The sequence below is a fragment of the Opisthocomus hoazin genome, chromosome W (genome assembly GCF_030867145.1).
Source record: "Opisthocomus hoazin isolate bOpiHoa1 chromosome W, bOpiHoa1.hap1, whole genome shotgun sequence".
NCBI classification, from domain to species: Eukaryota; Metazoa; Chordata; class Aves; order Opisthocomiformes; family Opisthocomidae; genus Opisthocomus; species Opisthocomus hoazin.
Window position 1 is genome coordinate 24,756,853 of NC_134453.1, and position 18,427 is coordinate 24,775,279.

An 18,427-nucleotide genomic window follows, 5' to 3' on the forward strand; every position below is an offset into this window, starting at 1 on the left:
TCCCTGGGTCCTGGATAGCATCCTGAATCACGTCCTGGATCATGTCGGGGTCACCATTTGAGGAGACTGACGACACGGACTCCGATATCCAAATCGAAGACCCTTTATCAGAAAGCTGCATTTTATACCCTTACAAAGCTGTCCATGCGCTCCAGCCCAAATGATTATTCCTTAACATACATTGTCCACCACCTATTCTCCACATTCAATTCGCTAGCCTAGCTGTGCATGATTTCTCCTTTGTTAACTCCAGGTGTTCTGCCTAAGTCCTCTGTTGCAAGTGATAAAGTCCTTATTTTAGTCTTGTTCAGAAACTCTCAAGGACACCATGACCTTTCTTAATATAGTATGTTCCCACAAGGAACAGCACTGAAAGGGGCAGGAAAACTCACCTGGTTAACAGGTGGCTCAGGGACTGGTGCCATCAGTGGAATTTTGGTTTCTTTGATCACGGGGAGGTGTACACAGCACCAGGCCTGCTGACAGAGTGCAGCTATCTCAAAGGGGAAAAAGGATTCTTGGCCACAAGCTGGCAGGGCTCAATGAGAGGGCTTTAAACTAGTTTCAAAGGGGGAAGGGGTCATAGCCCAGCTCACTAGGGTTGAGCCCAAGCTTGGTGTGCCAGGGTCAGGGGTGAGATTGACAGCCCAGCTCAAGTGTGTCTATACCAACGCACGTAGCATGGGCAATAAACAGGAGGAGCTGGAAGCCATTGTACAGCAGGACGGCTACGTCTTGGTCGCCATCACAGAAACGTGGTGGGACAACTCGCATGACTGGCATGCTGTCATGGATGGCTACAGACTCTTTAGGAAAGACAGGCCAACAAGGAGAGTTGGTGGAGTTGCTCTGTATGTGAGGGAGCAACTGGAATGCATTGAGCTTTGCCTGGGGGCAAATGAGGAACGAGTTGAGAGCTTATGGGTTAGAATTAAGGGACAGCCTCATATGGGTGATGTTATTGTGGGTGTGCACTACAGGCCACCTGACCAGAAGGAGGAAGTTGATGAGGCCTTCTACAGGCAGCTGCAAGCAGCCTCACAGTCACAGGCCCTGGTTCTCATGGGGGACTTCAACCACCCTGACATCAGCTGGGAAGACCATACAGCTAGGCAGGCGCAATCCAGGAGGTTCCTACAGAGCATCGATGATAACTTTCTGATGCAAGTGGTGGAGGAACCAACAAGGAAAGGCGCTCTGCTGGACCTTGTATTAACAAACAAGGAGGGACTGGTGGAGGATGTGAAGGTTGGAGATAGACTCGGCTGCAGTGACCATGAAATGGTGGAGTTCAGGATCCTGCGTGGAGGAAGCAGGGCGATAAGCAGGATCAAAACCTTGGACCTCAGGAGGGCTGACTTTGGCCTCTTCAAGGAGCTACTGGGAGGAATCCCGTGGGCCAGGGCTCTCGAAGGCAGGGGGGTCCAAGAGTGCTGGTCACTGTTTAAACATCACTTCCTCCATGCTCAGGATCGGTGCATCCCCCTGAGAAAGAAATCTAGAAAAGGAGGCAAGAGAACTGCATGGTTGAACAAGGAGCTTCTAGTGGAGATCAGGCAGAAGAGAAAGGTCCATGGAATGTGGAAGGAGGGGCAGGCCACTTGGGAAGAGTACAGGAACGTGGTGAGAGCATGCAGGGATGCGACGAGGAAGGCCAAGGCCCACCTGGAATTGAAGCTGGCGAGGGATGTCAAAAACAACAAGAAGGGCTTCTTCAACTACATCAGCAGCAAAAGGAAGGCTAGGGACAATGTGGGGCTGCGGCTGAATGAGGCGGGTGTCCTGGTGATGGAGGATGCGGAGAAGGCAGAGCTACTGAAGGCCTTCTTTGCTTCAGTCTTCAGTGCCAAGGCAGGCCCTCAGGAATCCCAGGCCCCGGAAGTAAGAGAAGAAGCCCACAGAGAGGATGACTTTCCCTTGGCTGAGGAGGACTGTGTGAGGGATCGCTTAAGCAATCTGGACGCCCACAAATCCATGGGCCCCGATGGAATGCACCCACGAGTGCTGAGGGAGCTGGCGGATGTCATTGCTGAGCCACTCTCCATCATCTTTGAGAGGTCCTGGAGGACAGGAGAGGTGCCCGAGGACTGGAGAAAGGCCAATGTCACTCCAATCTTCAAAAAGGGCAAGAAGGAGGACCCAGGGTACTACAGGCTGGTCAGCCTCACCTCCATCCCGGGAGAGGTGATAGAGTAGCTTATCCTGGAGGCCATCATCAAGCAAGTGGAGGAAAAGAAGGTTATCAGGATCAGTCAACATGGATTCACCAAGGGGAAATCATGCCTGACCAATCTGATAGCTTTCTACGATGACATGACTGGCTGGGTGGATGAGGGGAGAGCCGTGGATGTTGTCTACCTAGACTTCAGCAAGGCTTTCGACACGGTCTCCCATAACATCCTCCTAGGGAAGCTCAGGAAGTATGGGCTGTATGAGTGGTCGGTGAAGTGGATTGAGAACTGGCTGAATGGCAGAGCTCAGAGGGTTGTCATCAGCGGCACTGAGTCTAGTTGGAGGCCTGTAACTAGTGGTGTCCCCCAGGGGTCAGTACTGGACCCGGTCTTATTCAAAATTCTTCATCAACGACCTGGATGAAGAGTTAGAGTGCACCCTCAGCAAGTTTGCTGATGACGCAAAACTGGGATGAGTGGTAGATACACCAGAAGGCTGTGCTGCCATTCAGCGAGACCTGGATAGGCTGGAGAGTTGGGCAGAGAGGAACCTGATGAGGTTCAACAAAGGCAAATGCAGGGTCCTGCACCTGGGGAGGAATAACCTCATGCACCAGTATAGGCTTGGGGCGGACCTGCTGGAGAGCATCTCTGTGGAGAGGGACCTGGGTGTCCTGGTGGACGACAGGTTAACCATGAGCCAGCAGTGTGCCCTGGCTGCCAAGAAAGCTAATGGGATCCTGGGATGCATGAAGAGGAGTGTGGCCAGTAGGTGGAGGGTGGTTCTCCTTCCCCTCTACTCTGCCCTAGTGAGGCCCCATCTGGAGTACTCTGTCCAGTTCTGGGCTCCCCACTTCAAGAAAGATGAGGAGCTACTGGAGAGATTGCAGCGGAGGGCTATGAGGATGATGAGGGGACTGGAGCATCTCTGCTACGAGGAGAGGCTGAGGGAGCTGGGCTTGTTCAGCCTGAAGAAGAGAAGGCTGTGAGGGGACCTAATAAATGCTTATAAATATCTCAAGGGTAGGTGTCAGGAGGATGGGGTCAAACTCTTTTCAGTGGTGCCCAGCGACAGGACAAGGGGCAATGGGCACAAACTGAAGCACAGGAAGTTCCATCTGAACATGAGGAAGAACTCCTTCCCTCTGAGGGTGACGGAGCCCTGGAACAGGCTGCCCAGGAAGGTTGTGGAGTCTCCTTCTCTGGAGATATTCAAGACCCGCCTGGACGCGGTCCTGTGCAGCCTGCTGTAGGTGACCCTGCTTCGGCAGGGGGGTTGGACTAGATGACCCACAGAGGTCCCTTCCAACCCCGAACATTCTGTGATTCTGTGATATAAGTGCATTGTTCCCTTTTTCTGCATACATAATACCTGTTTTTCTCATAATTAATATCAGCAACAATGATATTTTACAGTATTAACTTTAGTATAAAATGTTAAATATTAAATAGCTTTAAATGTTAACAATCTGGACAATATTAATAATAAGAAGGCATTTCTGTGACTGCAGCATGTTAATATTAACTATTATGAACTTGCATTCGTGGCAAATACCTTATAGTGATTGGCATCCATTCCAGTGCAGATAGCCAGCAGAAGGTATATAATAGTTCTTCCCTTGCCTTCTAACTGAGAATATTGTGAGTGACTTCAGTGGCATAGCCCCACAGAGATGAATTTCCTCTTTAGTGAAAAAAACATGATCACAGGATTTAAGCCTTGGATGGAAATAATCGAGATATTAATAGATGGTGACCTTGCAAGTTGTGCATTTCAGCTTTGGATGAGAACAAGGACATGGATAATAATAGAGGATCATTGGCCCAGTGTAGACATTACAGAGACTATTCCTGATCCGAATGCAGAATGACCAAAAGCTGTAATTCTGCTGCAAGGCAGAACTCAAATGCAGTAACTGTTCAGGAGAAAACAACTTTAAATCATCATAGGGTGTGGCTGCAATTTCCACCCACAACCCGTGGTGGCAGATATAGTCCCCAGAATCCTAGAAATATAGGCTCAGTCTGAAAGCCTCGTGGTGACAGCTGAAAAGCAAAACCTCATCAGGGCTTTCTGACAGCCTCTCACAACCTGTGAAATCCCTCAGGAGCCAGTCAAAGTTGGTCTTGTCTTCTGCTGGTAAGGACCTGTAGGGTCCTGTAGGATAGTGTAAAGCTCTGTATCTGTATTGTTTTAGAGAAGAAACTGATTCTACCTTACTCTCTTTTTTTCCCCTACACATCTGTAATCGATGGCCTTGCTGGACTTGTCAATGCAAGATGAAAGACATGCTCCTACTCAGGTGCCAAGAGCCGAAGAGTTAACAAAGGGAACAACTAACTTGCTCTTATCTTCTCAGACAGAAGTAAGGGGGGATAGCCCATCACTGTAAATCAAGTGATCTGTGGGGCACAGCGGAGGCCGCACAGCCACAGATTGCTTCGGATAAGGAACAGACGGCCCCCTTGAGCACATACCAAGATGCCTGCTCCATAGGCATGTCAAACTGCTGAGTTCCATTTCTGATGACACAACATTCCACACCAAGAGCCAGTCGACACATATGTCCTGGGTTCGGCCAGGACAGGGTTAATTTTCACTGGAATCCAGGAAGGGGAACAGCTGGGTGGGCTGACCCAACCTGGCCAAATAGAGCAGGGTATTCCATACCATGTGCCGTCATGCTGGGTTCCGGTAGGGGGGAGTTGGGCGGCGGGAACTCACTCGCAGTTCGGGAGTGCGCGGCGGCAGTCCGGGAGAGCGGCTCTCTGGGTTGTGCGGTTTGTTTTGTGTGTTCTCCTTATCTGTATCGTTGTTGTTCCTGTTCCCTTTTGTTTGCTGTTCTGTTAAACTGCCCTTATCCCGACCCACCAGTTTCTGCCTGTTTCTTTCCATTCTCCTCTGCACCCCGGCGGGGGGAGGGGCGGCTGCGTGGCGCTTTTGTTGCCGGCCGCAGCCAAACCAGAACAAAATATTAATTGACTTAGTCCCACCTTGCAAAAAGATTTCCAAACATATAAAAGTTGGCACTTGAAAACTCTCTTTGGGAGGAGCAGCCAAGCGAGAACTTTACCTGACGGATGGGTCGACAAGCCTGAACCTCTCTTCCCCTCCCAAGAAGGGACGCCTTTTTGGTAAGAGTCGCGCCTCTGACTTTGTCAGACGTATCCCCAGGAACACATTGTTAACTAAAGCGCTAAACCATTACCTTTGAGCTCAGCTCTTGTAGACAGTGCATTTATCAACAGCGATCCCGAATCTGTGATACCTGTCGCTTGAATAAATTACCTATTGCTTCAAATTTGCGAAACTGTTTCAGTGAAAGTCCTTGGAAGGGTTCTGGCAGGCAAGTTGAATCTGAGAAGTGGCTACACACTTAACCCTTTATACATAAACCGTTGACCAGGTCTGGGACTAGGAGTAGATCCTCTGAGAGAGAGTTTAGAGTGCAAGGGGGTCTGCTCTGATCCTCGTGACTCAACGGGAGAGCTTTCCTTTTGCTGCTTATCAGACTCCCTTATCCCTTTTAACGCGACAACACCTTTCCCAGAAGAAAACCGAACAAGCAAGGACACTGCAGCTTTTGTGTCATACATGTTGGAGAAGTGAAACAATATTTGTGCTTAGTCTGAATATTGCATTCCTTTCAACAGCATTCATTCTGAACATTGCATTCCTTTTTGCTGAAGCAGAGAAGGGCTGCAGCTTCTTGTAACTTGGTAGTGTTTTGACCAGATGTCACCTTCTACAGGAAGACATTATGTTACTGGGTAGTTATGCCTGGAATAGTGAAGCTGAACTGAAAGATACATGCAAGACTAGGGCTAAAAAGAGTCTTTCCCAGCCTTCAGGCCATCCATAAGGGGGCTGAGTAAGTAAGAGGGTTTATATGGGACACAGTGCTTACTAATGAGCACTTGTGTACTTGCTTGTTGGAAATGATTTGCAGTACATAGAAGGCTGGCTGGTCATTCACTCCTGCATGCCCTGCCCTATAGTTGTGACCATTTTGCTTTCTTTCCAACTCCTGTTCACCATATATTCTTTCTCCCCCCCCCGGATCCCTCCATATTCAACTTGATTCCTTTTCCACATTCCCCACAGCTATGCTATTGAGTTGTTACCTATTCCACTATATGCTTCTTCATTAAAATGGTCCTACTGAGCATAAAGATGCCCTTATTTAAGTGCCCATCAGGGACAGTAACCCATATCAGGTTCGTTTAACAGGGAATGGACTCCCTGCTTTCTCTAGGGCCAAGACATGGGCTCTGGGACCATGAATTGCTTCTGCAGTTACTGCATCACGCCTGTCACAGAAGAACTATGGATGCTGGGAAGCTCTCTGACCTTAAAGAATAAGAAGTCAGATTGAATTTCATTCAGGGATTGTCAGTAATAATTCTGGTCTGATAGAAGTATGGTCTATATAGGCTCATATATGGTGCTCATTGTCATCGGTTCAAAATGGCCAATTAAAATAAAAGCAGCACTATTTTAGGGTTTTAAACGGTTAACTCTCACGTCACTATTTCTCTAGTACAACAGTTCTCACAGAAAACCGGAGCTTCCTCTCACTTTCCATCAAAGAATTTATGCTGACCATAACAGTAGCATCTCATTAGAGTTAATTACCTTTACCAAATATACTACAGTGCATGTACTACTATGCTATAAAATATTATCCTGTTGTACTGGGTCTGGCTGGGATGGAGTTAATGTTCTTCTTAGCAGCCTGTATGGTGCTGTATTTTAGATTTGTGACTAAAACAACGTTATTAACTCACCAATGTTCCAGCTGTTGCTCAACAGTGCTTGCACAGCATCAAGGCTTTCTTTTTTCCACTCTTCTACCCCAGCAAGTAGGCTGGGGGTTGGTAAGAGACTGGGAGGGGACACAGCTGGGATAGCTGACCTGAATTGACCAAAGGGCTATTCCATACCATAAGACATCATGCTAGATAATAAAAACTGAGTAGAGGAAGAAGGGTGGTTTTGACTTCCAAAGTGGCTGTTGCTCGGAGACTGACAGGGCATCAGTCTGAGGTGGTGAATGATTTCCTTTGTGTCGCTTGTTTTTTTTTTTTTTTCTTTCCTTCACCTATTAAACTGTCTTTATCTTGACCCATGAGTTTTCTCACTTTTGCTCTTCCTTTTTCTCTCTTTTCTTGCTGTGGGGAGGAAGTAAGCAAGCGACTGTGTGGGTGCTTGGCTGCTGGCCAGGGTCAACCCACCACACCTGTAAAACCAGATGTGAGTAGTGTCAAAATTAAGTAGAATATGTTTTGTGATGGAGTCTTCATGATCTTGTATTAATCCCATTTTCTCACTACCTAGTTCACAGTACTCAGAAACAGTGTACCAAATCCCTTGTGCAAATAACTATGCAAAAAGAACCGAAAATTTGAAAAGTGAAACACCTCTGTGTGTTTAATCACTTTTTGATCCCAGGTAAGTCTTTGGCATTTGTAGTATCTTGTGGCAATGAGTTCTACAAGCAACTGTATGTTATATGACAGATTGCCTACTTTTGTTCATTATGAATCTTCCATCTCATAATTTCATTTGACGTCTTCTGGTTCTTCTGCTATGCAAAACTGTGAGTAATTGTTCTTTGTTCATCTTCTCCATACTGCTCAAGGTTTCACAGAGACTGATGAGAAGACTTTTATCCCCAGTGACACAAAGTTGACACATGAAACTGAACTGATGTGGCACAACTACAGACAGAATTTACAGTATAATAAATGTTGTTCTAGACATCATTTCAGTTTTCTGACAAGATTACTATTAGAATTAATTAAGAACTTTAGACACAAACCCCTCTTGAATAGAAATGAGCTAAAATAGGATTAAAAGAGAAATTGAAAGGACACATATTTGTCTATTGGCAAATAATCTGCTTTAATTCATAATTCAGCAAGCTCATGTGCTGGAGTTGTATGGCTTCTTATCCAGACAGACTGTGAAAACAATATATTGTTTTTCTGCAAGTGGACAGGATTGATGATATTTTAAGAGGAGACATTGACTTTGTCTGCAAGGCCAGGGCATGGAAAAAATTAAAATAACAATTATTGATTTTTTCTTGTGCTGAGAGAAACATTTTCCAGTGTTTTATGAGGAAGAAATAGCAGATGTTCACCAAGAGAGGAGAGATTTTCGGTTTTAGCAATAAGGCATTATAGTCTGCAGAGAACATTTCTTTGCAATTATGTTATCCTGAGATGGGGGAATAAGTCACAAGATCAAAAGATAACTAAAGTACCCTGAAATGCTATAATCCCCCAAATGCTCAGGATGCTTTATTATAGGTAAATGAATAAAGGAATTGAAAGGCGAAGGTTGGTTCCAGTTTGACAAACTAAGATCTAGCTATATCAAAGACACTAAGTATATACCTGTCACATGAAAGTTAATTTAAGCGTATGTTGAGCTTTGTTGCTGTTCTCGGGACTACAGCCCTCAATTGCAAAAGGTCTATCCTTGGGTAGAGCTGCACTAAGATCAGCAGGGCACTGGAGAGATGCAGCATGCCAGATGGGGCATTGGGCAGGATCAGGGTTGAAATCCATGCATTAGTTATTCAGGTTCACTGAGCTCACCAAATAAACAGATTTTAAATAAAAAATAAACTTTGAAATAAAAAATAAACTTTTTACTGCATGAAGTCAGAGTAGTAACTGACTGATTAAAGCTGGAGATCAAAAAAAAAAAAAGAGAAAGGGGTTATCTAGTATGATGCCTGCAAGAGCTGGAGGTTGGATTTCATGTCCTCTCCAGAAGTGCTGGTGGATAGTGAAGGTGCAGAACATTTTGATATGTAGATGTATTCAGTCCATCTGGAAGATGCTGGTGGGGACATTCTTCTCCCACGACACATTGACAATCACAACATCGAAAGGCCAGTGATACTCTGACAGACTAGGGCCTACCTTTCACTGCTCTCTCTCATATGAACAAGGCACCTGCAAAGCAGCAAAAAGGGTTTAAACTTCCCTTTAGAGCAACAGTGGGTGCGTCTCCTAACTATGGCCATCAGCATTTAACAGGAAGAGATGTAGATCCATGTTCTGGCCAGGCCCTCTCCTTTGGTCACACCCTGTAGCACCTCATGGAATAGGGGATAAATCTGATGAGAATCAATTGGGTGGCCGCCTTTTCCAGCCCTTGGCTTGCATTTTTTCTGTGCAGCCCTATATACAGCCCTGTTTCTTCCACAACTCTACAGGTTTGCTTCCCCCAGCTCCCCTGACAGTCTCCTGCTCCCAGCAGAAACACAATCCTTCCTACGTTCATTCTTTACAAGAGAGAATATCCATTTGCTCACAATTGTGGGCCAACAGGGAAAGAAATACTTCCAGAATACACTGGAGATTTTCATGAGGCAACAGGGTTTTGGGTTCCCATGGCGGTTGGGCAGTAGAAGTTGAAACTGTGATCAGAGCAAAGTATTAACAGATATATTTTCAACTGGCACAGGGAAATTGCGGTGACTGACTGCCTTTAGGTTGATAACAGTCGTTTGAGGGATCTTGTCTGTGGTAGTATTAGCGATGTGCCAGTAGTCTGGGTTTACATTGGATGGATGGATGGATTGATGGATGTGAGCAAAACCCTTGGGTAATGAAAATCAGCTTCCCACAGTATTTCATACAACAGGCCTGGTTTACTTCTTACAACAGAACCTTCTGCATTAGACAAGCCTCACCGTTTCCTAGAGCCCGCAAAGTGGGTTAAGGAACATCTGAAGCCAGAAAGCGAACAAACTTAAGCGAACTCTAGAATTAGACAATTAGACCCCTTGCTTCAAGGCTAAGACATGGTACTTCTATAGTAATCCTCGAAACTTCACATTTGCAGATAGACAAAAGGAATGATCAAGGACTACTTGTCTGGCACCTTTCAAAAGCACTAAATTAATTTAAAAAATGAGTGCTGAAAGTGGTGACAAGTGGAATGACATTGCATTGTTGAAAATGTAACAACATTTCATATGTAAAGTAGTACAGCAGTTTCCCCTTGAAAATGTTTCTTTGGAGAACAGCAACAGTTCAGTGATTTGGCATAACAGTCTCCTCCCTGTGGGTAGTTCACACATTGCAGAAGCTAATTCACCAGGCCTTCTGGTTTAGATTCTAGCCCAATATTGCTAGTAAATATAACTAGTAAACATAATATAAGACTACAGCAGGACTAGCGAGTCCTTGCTTTCTTGCATAAACTGATATTTGGAAGTACTTAGGTCACAGAAAGAATCTATAGAAGTGCAATTCCAAATGAAAATGAACCATCATAACACAATTGCCATCAAGTAAGCACCAAGAAACTATATCATAAATTGTATCCATAAAATTGCCATTTTTTCAGCATTGCTACAGCCACAATGCATATTTTAAAGCGATAGCTTATTAAATTAAAACTGTGATACTTCTAAACCTGTCGTAACCTTAGCTAGATTGAATATTAAATGTGGTGTTTACTTGCGATCATCATCTGCTTAGCGCATGACCATTGTAAAACAATGTCTATCAAGCAGCACTACAGTTACAGTGTACGTACTAGGGGCTTCATCTTGCAGGATGCTGATATCTGACAGATACCTAATACTCGCATTTCTTAATAAAGCATGAGCAGAAGGCATCCCTCTGAAGCACCTAACACCTTTCAAGTTTGCTCAGTGTACTAATACTTTCTTTCATTTACCCTTCTTGGGAAACTCCCATTTACCTTGCTAAGAGTTTGGAAACAGCAGCAAAAATGTACCCTAGCACTGTTCACTACTATTATGTCATAGCTGTGGGTCCTTGGATTCATCAGTCCAATAAACACCAAAGGAAGCTCACAACTGACTGGCAGTTTATTTCAGGCATGCAGATAAATGTGATGTCAAGTCCTAGGCTTTGGTTTAAGAAAGCATTGAAGCACGTGCTTCATTTTAAACATGTACCTAACACTGTTCTTAGTGCTTTTCTGAACTGAGTAACCGTTGACTCAGTAACCACTGATCAGTAATAGACAAAGTGTTGCAGTTTAACCTGGCAGCTGGCAACTAGGACCCAGCAGCCGCTCGCTCACCCCTCCCCTGCCCCCCAGTGGGATGGTGAGGAGAAATGGACAAAAGGTAAAACTCCTGGGTTTAGATAAAGACAGTTTAATAAGGCAACAAAGGAAATATTACTACTACTAATATTAATAATAATAATGAATATGCAAAAAAAATTATATACGGTACAATTTTCTCACCACCCGATGACCAATTCGCAACCAGTTCCCGAGCAGTGATCACGGAACCTGGAAATAGTGAATTCACGAAATTCCCAAAAAAGACCAAGCTCATGGAAAAGTTCGAACTCCCGGATCAGAGAGGATTTGAACTCACAGAAGAGTTCTTTGCCCCCCAACCAACCCCCTTTTATAAACTGAGCATGACTTCTTTGGGGTGGAATATTTACATTGGCCAGATTGGGCTAGCTGTCTGGCTATGCTCCCTCCCAGCTCCCGCACACCTGCTCATTAGCTGAACATGGGAGACTGGAAAAAGTCCTTGACAGTTGTGGGTCATTATATTGATTCATCATGCTCTCATTTTTGTTGTGCATGTCAAAGACTGGTGTTTGCTTTTGCAAGTTTCTGTACTTTGCAATGACTAGTAATGTTTTGTCTGCGATATTTGTTACTAGAGCACTGACCTTGGCTGTAATCTGGTATTTGTGCTTTGTACTAAATCTATTACCGATACTCATGTACCACCTCATGGAGTTATACTTTTTCTTCTGAGAGGTTTTTTATGGAGGAAGTGCAGAATGGTGCCTTCACTACCTTCTTCTGTGATGTTTCCTCCCCCGTTACAATATATTTTCGGTATCTTGAACATTCTTAGGTAGTTAAAATACTTTTCTTGGTGTTTCTTGGGAACAGCATTTTGGTTTTGTCTTAGATTAGTGTGGCAGCATGCCACAATAAGTCACGGCAGTCACAAGGCAAGCAAAAGCAAGCAAAAGTAAAGCAGAAGCAGCAGCAGTTTATTGGTTAATCATAACATTTTTATAACTTCTTGCCCCCCACCCCCAGAGACTCATTGGTGAGGGTCTTTTGGCATGTAGCTCCTCTGTTCTTCTGATTGGTCATCATGCGTCCGTTCACACGGCCTTCACGATTATCAAAGAGTTGGATTTTCCCATCCTGTTTCTTCATTCCTTTCCTCCTGTTTTTCAACCATGGGTGCACAAAATAATTAGCTCAAAGATATGGCTCTATTCCATCAAGATCGTCAAGGCCGCCCGCGGCCCAGCAGATTCCCACAAATTAGCAAGCACATTAAGGTTATCATCTGAAGATCTGTCCCGAGGCTGGATAGTTATGAGTGACAGGGTGTGAGGAGTAGCATGGGCAAATGCCTAGGACAGTGGACACCTCCAGTGTTTTGGAACTTTACCCCTGAACAAGTGCAGAATCCTGAAAAACTAGTAGAATATTTGGAAGAAGTATTCTATCTCCATGGCAATTCCAGAGGGACCCAAATTACTGCAGTGTGCTGGGGCCTGGCCCATGTCTACCTGTACTGGGTTTTCATGGTAAGGTTTTTGTAACAGGGGGGCTATAGGGGTGGCTTCTGTGAGAAGTTGCTAGAAGCTTCCCCTATGTCCTATAGAGCCAGTGCCACCTAGCTCCAAGACAGACCCGCCACTGGCCAAGGCCAAGTCAATCAGCAATAGTAGTAGCACCTCTGTGATAACATATTTAAGAAGAAAAAAAAACCCCTGTGTAATGGCATTTGCAGCTGGAGAGAGGAGTGAGAAGTCTCCAGACACCAAGGTCAGTGAAGAAGGAGGGGGAGGAGGTGCTCCAGGCACTGAAGCAGAGGTTCCCCTGCAGCTTGTGGTGAAGACCATGGTGGGGCAGGCTGTCCCCCTGCAGCCCATGGAGGTCCACGGTGGAGCAGCCTGTGGAGGACCCCACACCGGAGCAGGTGGATGACCAAAGGAGGCTGTGGCCCCATGGGAAGACTGTGCTGGAGCAGGCTCCTTCCAGGACCTGGAGACCTGTGAAGAGAGGAGCCCATGCTGGAGCAAGTTTTCTGGAAGGACTTGTGACCCCGTGGGGGACCCATGCTGGAGCAGCCTGTTCCTGAATGACTGCACCCCGTGGGAAAGACTCATGCTGGAGAAGTTTGTGGAGGACTGTCTCCCATGAGTGGGACCTCATGCTGGAACAGGGGAAGAATGTGAGGAATTCTTCCCTTGAGGAGGAAAGAGCAACAGAGACAATGTGTGATGAACTGACCGCAACCCCATTCTCTATGCCGCTGCGCCGCTCAGCAGGAGGAGATAGAGAAAATTGGGAATGAAGTTAAGCCCAGGAAGAAGGGAGGGGTGGGGGAAAGGTGTTTTTAAGATTTGGTTTTATTTCTCATTGTCCTTCTCTGACAGTAATTGGTGAGTGATCTCTCCTTGTCCTTATCGCAACCCATGAGCCTTTTATCGTGTTTTTTCTACCCTGTCCAGTTGAGAAGGGGGAGTGATAGAGTGGCTTTTGTGGGCACCTGGCATCCAGCCAGGCTAAACCACAACACTACCGAGTCCCTGTTCAACACTATTCAGTACCCTCAGAGGGTCTCTGGATCTGACAACAACATGAGAGCCACTGCAGCTACTCAAACCTCTGTGCCAGGTTCTGCGGTTACTCCAACCCTTTCAAGAGTCACTGCAGCTACTCAAACCACTGTGACAGGAGTCACTATAGCTACTCAAACCCCAGTGACAGGCACTGCAGCTGAACCAGAGAACCAATCCATGCTGGTATCAGTCACCCCTATACATAAGAAGAAATACATGAAAAAATCAGACCACAAGGGTGAAGATGAACCGGGGTCATCACGAGAACAGGAGGATGAACCACAGGTAACCACCTGAACCTTATCTCTGGGCGAGTTGAGAGATATACAAAATGATTTCAGCCATCATACAGGTGAGAACATTGCCACCTGGCTGCTCCGATGCTGGGATAGGGAGGCAGTAGCTTGCAATTCAAGGGCAGGGAAGCCAAGCAGCTGAGATCCCTGTCTAGGGAAGGGGGCATTGACAAGGCAATTGGAAGAGGGACACAAGCCCTCAGCCTTTGGAGGCAACTCCTGTCATCCGTGAAGAACAGTTGTCCCTTCAAGGAAGATATTATGTGCCACCCAGGCAAGTGGACCTCCATAGAGAGAGGGATCCAGTACCTGAGGAATTTAGCTGTGCAGGAGCTGATTTACTATGACCTGGACAACACTCAGTCACCCACAGATCCAGATGAAGTCCAGTGCATACGACCTGTGTTGCAGAACTTTATACAGAGTGCACCATTGTCATATGCCAACTCATTGGCAACAATGGGTTGGAAAGCAGAAGAGGCACCAACAGTGAATGATGTGGTTGGCCACCTCTGGCAATACAAAGACAATCTCTCTTCTTTCCTATGGGCCTGGGTCTCGGCTGTGGAAAGGCTGACCAAAAAATCCAAAAACCTGTTCAAAAAAGTGTTTGAAAAATTGGATAGGTCACGTTCCCCACCTGTACGGACCAGTGTCTCAGCTATTAGGAGAAAGCATTCCCCTATTTGAGAGAGACAGTACACACCACAAAGCACCCTGTGGTTTTCCCTGCATGACCATGGAGAACACATGAGGAGGTGGGATGGAAAAACTACCCCAGCCCTAAAGGCATGGTTATGCAAGCTGGAAAGAAAAACAATCAATCACAAATGAGGGTTCTCCCAGGAAAACTGCAGCTCCAGTTTCCAGTGGGCAGTTCCCCAGACAAAGTAGAAGGGTTGATTTTACTTCTGATCCTAGGGGAGGAACTTCTGATTGGTTCTTAAAAGATATGAGTACCAAGGGTGGGGTAAGCCACATGTGGAACACGAACCCATTCCTTGATAACAATTACTATGGCCAGGATTAGAGGAGCTCTGCCTCCACCCAGGTGGAGGAAAAGGACAACCGCGTTTATTGGACTGTGTGAATTTGATGTTCTGGCACATCAGACCCCCAAGAATATAAGGCTCTAGTAGACACTGGTGCACAGTATACCCTAATGCCATCAAGCTATAAAGGGGAAGAACCCATTTATATTTCTGGAGTGACAGGGGGACACGAAGAGCTAACTGTATTGGAGGCTGAAGTAAGCCTAACCGGGAAAGAGAAGCAAAAGCACACCACTGCGACTGGCCCTGAGGCTCCGTGCATCCTTGGCATAGACTATCTCAGGAGAGGGTATTTCAAGGACCCAAAAGGGTATCGGTGGGCTTTTGGTACAGCCCCTGTGGAGACAGAGGAAATTAAACAGCTGTCTACTTTACCCGTTCTCAAAGAGGATCCTTGCGTTGTGGGGTTGCTGAAGGCTGAACAAGAACAGGCAGCAATATTGCACCAACTGAGACTCCCTTATCCCCATCGGTAAGCGCATCTGTCCGCTGAAGAGTCAAGGAGTAATCAGTAAGACTCTCCCTTTAACAGTCCCATATGGTCAGAGCAAAAGTCTAATGGAGAATGGAGACTGACAGTAGACTATTGTGGCCTGAATGAAGTCACACCACCGCTGAGTGCTGCTGTGCCAGACATGCTAGAACTTCACTATCAGCTGGAGTCAAAGGCAGCCAAGTGGTATGCTACAATTGACATCGTTAATGCATTCTTCTCCATCCCTTTGGCAGCAGAGTGCAGGCCACAGTTTGCTTTCACCTGGAGGGGCATCCAGTACACCTGGAATCGACTGTCCCAGGGGTGGAAATACAGTCCGACCATTTGCCATGGCCTAATCCAGACTTCACTGGAAAAGGGTGAAGCTCCGGAATGTGGGAACATTCTATATCAATGAAGGTCCTGATGTCCTTGAGAGTTTCTGAACAAGAAAAAAATAAGGACGTTATCAGTTGCAACAGAGGACTTTGGCAGAATGCCCAGAGCAAACGAAGGGGAAATCATGCACAGCTAAGCTAGCCAATTGAATGTTTAGAATAGGCGCATGAACAATGTATGTTAACCAATAAGCATTTGGGTTGGAGCGCATGGACAGCTTTGTAAGGGTATAAAAATGCAGCTTTCTGATTAATAAAGGGTCTTCGATTTGGATATTGGAGTCCGTGTCGTCAATCTCCTCAAATGGTGACCCCGACGTGATCCAGGACAAGTCCAGGATGCTATCCAGGACCCAGGGACGGATTCAGGGATCGACAAAGCGCGCTCCAGAGTAGTGGCATCTGGAGGAGATGTCTCGGCTAAACGATCGTCTTGCCAGCTGGACCGAGCGGACAAAGCCCCTGGGGCAGTACAGACACCTTTTCCATTATCGCCGTGATCAGGATCAGGAGAGCAGCCGAGAAATGCAATGGGAGTGAGCATGTCAGTTAAAGAGAAAGTGGTTGCTAAAATGTTAAAGCATATTTTAAGGAAGAGAGGGGTTAAATATGAAGAACGGACTTTAGAGCTGTTGTTAGCCTGGCTCAGAAGTAATGGAGTGCCCGCGGAATCACCGTGTGTTTTTGATGTTTTAACTTGGAAAGAGGCAGGAGCTGTGAGCAGGGGCCGGAGCCGTGAGCAGGGGCTGGGTCCAACAGACCCTGAGCAAGAATCGGGTCTGTTCCCCCCTGGCTCGCTGAAGGATGGGACAGTCAGCTAGAAAGGAACAAAAGCTCCATTAAAAGATTTTACAGAGAATTTTGAAAGAACAAAGTCTTGCAGCTTAAAATCCCTGAGGAAATCATTACTTGGAAATCAGGGCATACAGCTTTAAATGCTCTAAAAGCCACAGAAACTCTCTTACAAGCAGCTGCTACCCCTCCTCCGTTATCTCAAAAGCAGGGACAGAGCCACAGTTTTTTGAAATATTTAACCCTATATACGATGAAATTCCTAACCCAACACGAGAAATGCGGGAGGTAAATCTGCCAGAACCTGACGATCCTTTAAATCCAGAGAAACGGGAAGAGGGGTGCAAAACCCAGCACCTCAAAAGTGTACAATAGGGTCCGTCTACAGCAATTGGCATACCTGACCTGAGATCAAAGCGTAGTGAAATCCAGCATAAAACAGTGCAATCCCTCCGACACAGCACAGCCCGCAGTGCTGGGCTGAATCTACCCCCAGCGCCAGCAGCCACCACACCAGATGGATCAACAAACTTTACACCTGATGGGGCACACGGGCCCCCCGCGCACAGCCCCTTCCCGCCGGCGGGCTCCCCACGCTTGGCAACCGGCGACCCAGCCCCCCCCCCCCCCCCCCACCCGCCCCGGACGCGTCCGCCCGGCCCGGCCTGACCCGACCCAGAAGCAGCGTGGCGAGAACCATCTTCCTTACATTCAAGGCCTTGGATGGAAAAAGTGTGTACAGTTCAGTTGCTGCAGCAGAATTCCTTGTGGACAAACAGCTGGCATTAGGGCACCTAGTGCCATCTACCAGCCCATGGAACACCCCTAGATTTGTCATTCCATAAAAGTCTGGTGAATGGAAATTATTACAAGATCTGTGGGCTATAAATGCAGTAATGAGCCCAATGCAGCCACTACAGCCTGGTGTCCCTAACCCAGCTATGATTCCAGAAGATTGGCCTCTTTTTGTTATTGATTTCTAGGACTGGGTTTTTACAATTTTTTTACACCCTGATGATTGTGCTCATTTTGCATTTTCTGCGCCTTCAATTAACAACAGCAGACCTATGCAGCAATGCTGTTGGGTCGTTCTGCCACAAGGCATGATGAATAGCCCCACGATATGCCAGATAGTCGTGGATGCAGCGCTAAAAGAAGTACGGCAATCTTTTAAACAGATTTACTTATATCACTATACGGACGACGTCCTCCTTGCTGCTCAAACACAAAATGTGCTGCTCACTGCTTTGGCTAAATTAGAATCGTCACTAAAGATCTTCGGGTTACAGACAGCCCCGTTAAAGGTGCGGACAGAGCATCCCTGGAAGTACCTAGGATGGAAACTCTTTACTTCACAAGTGTTCCCACAACCATTGCGTACGGTTGACCAGGTCACCACTCTTCATGACCTACAAAAGTTATTAGGAACAATTCATTGGGTAAGACCTCTTTTGGCCACTATGACTGAAGAGTTGTCCCCTCTATTATTTACCTTGTTAAAAGGGACTCAGATTTGTTATTTTCCCAAAGATTAACGCCAGAAGCGAAAACTGTCTTGCAGAAAGTTTCGGATAAAATTGCAACTGCCTTTACCTCCAGAATTAATGTCAATTTACCAACAAAT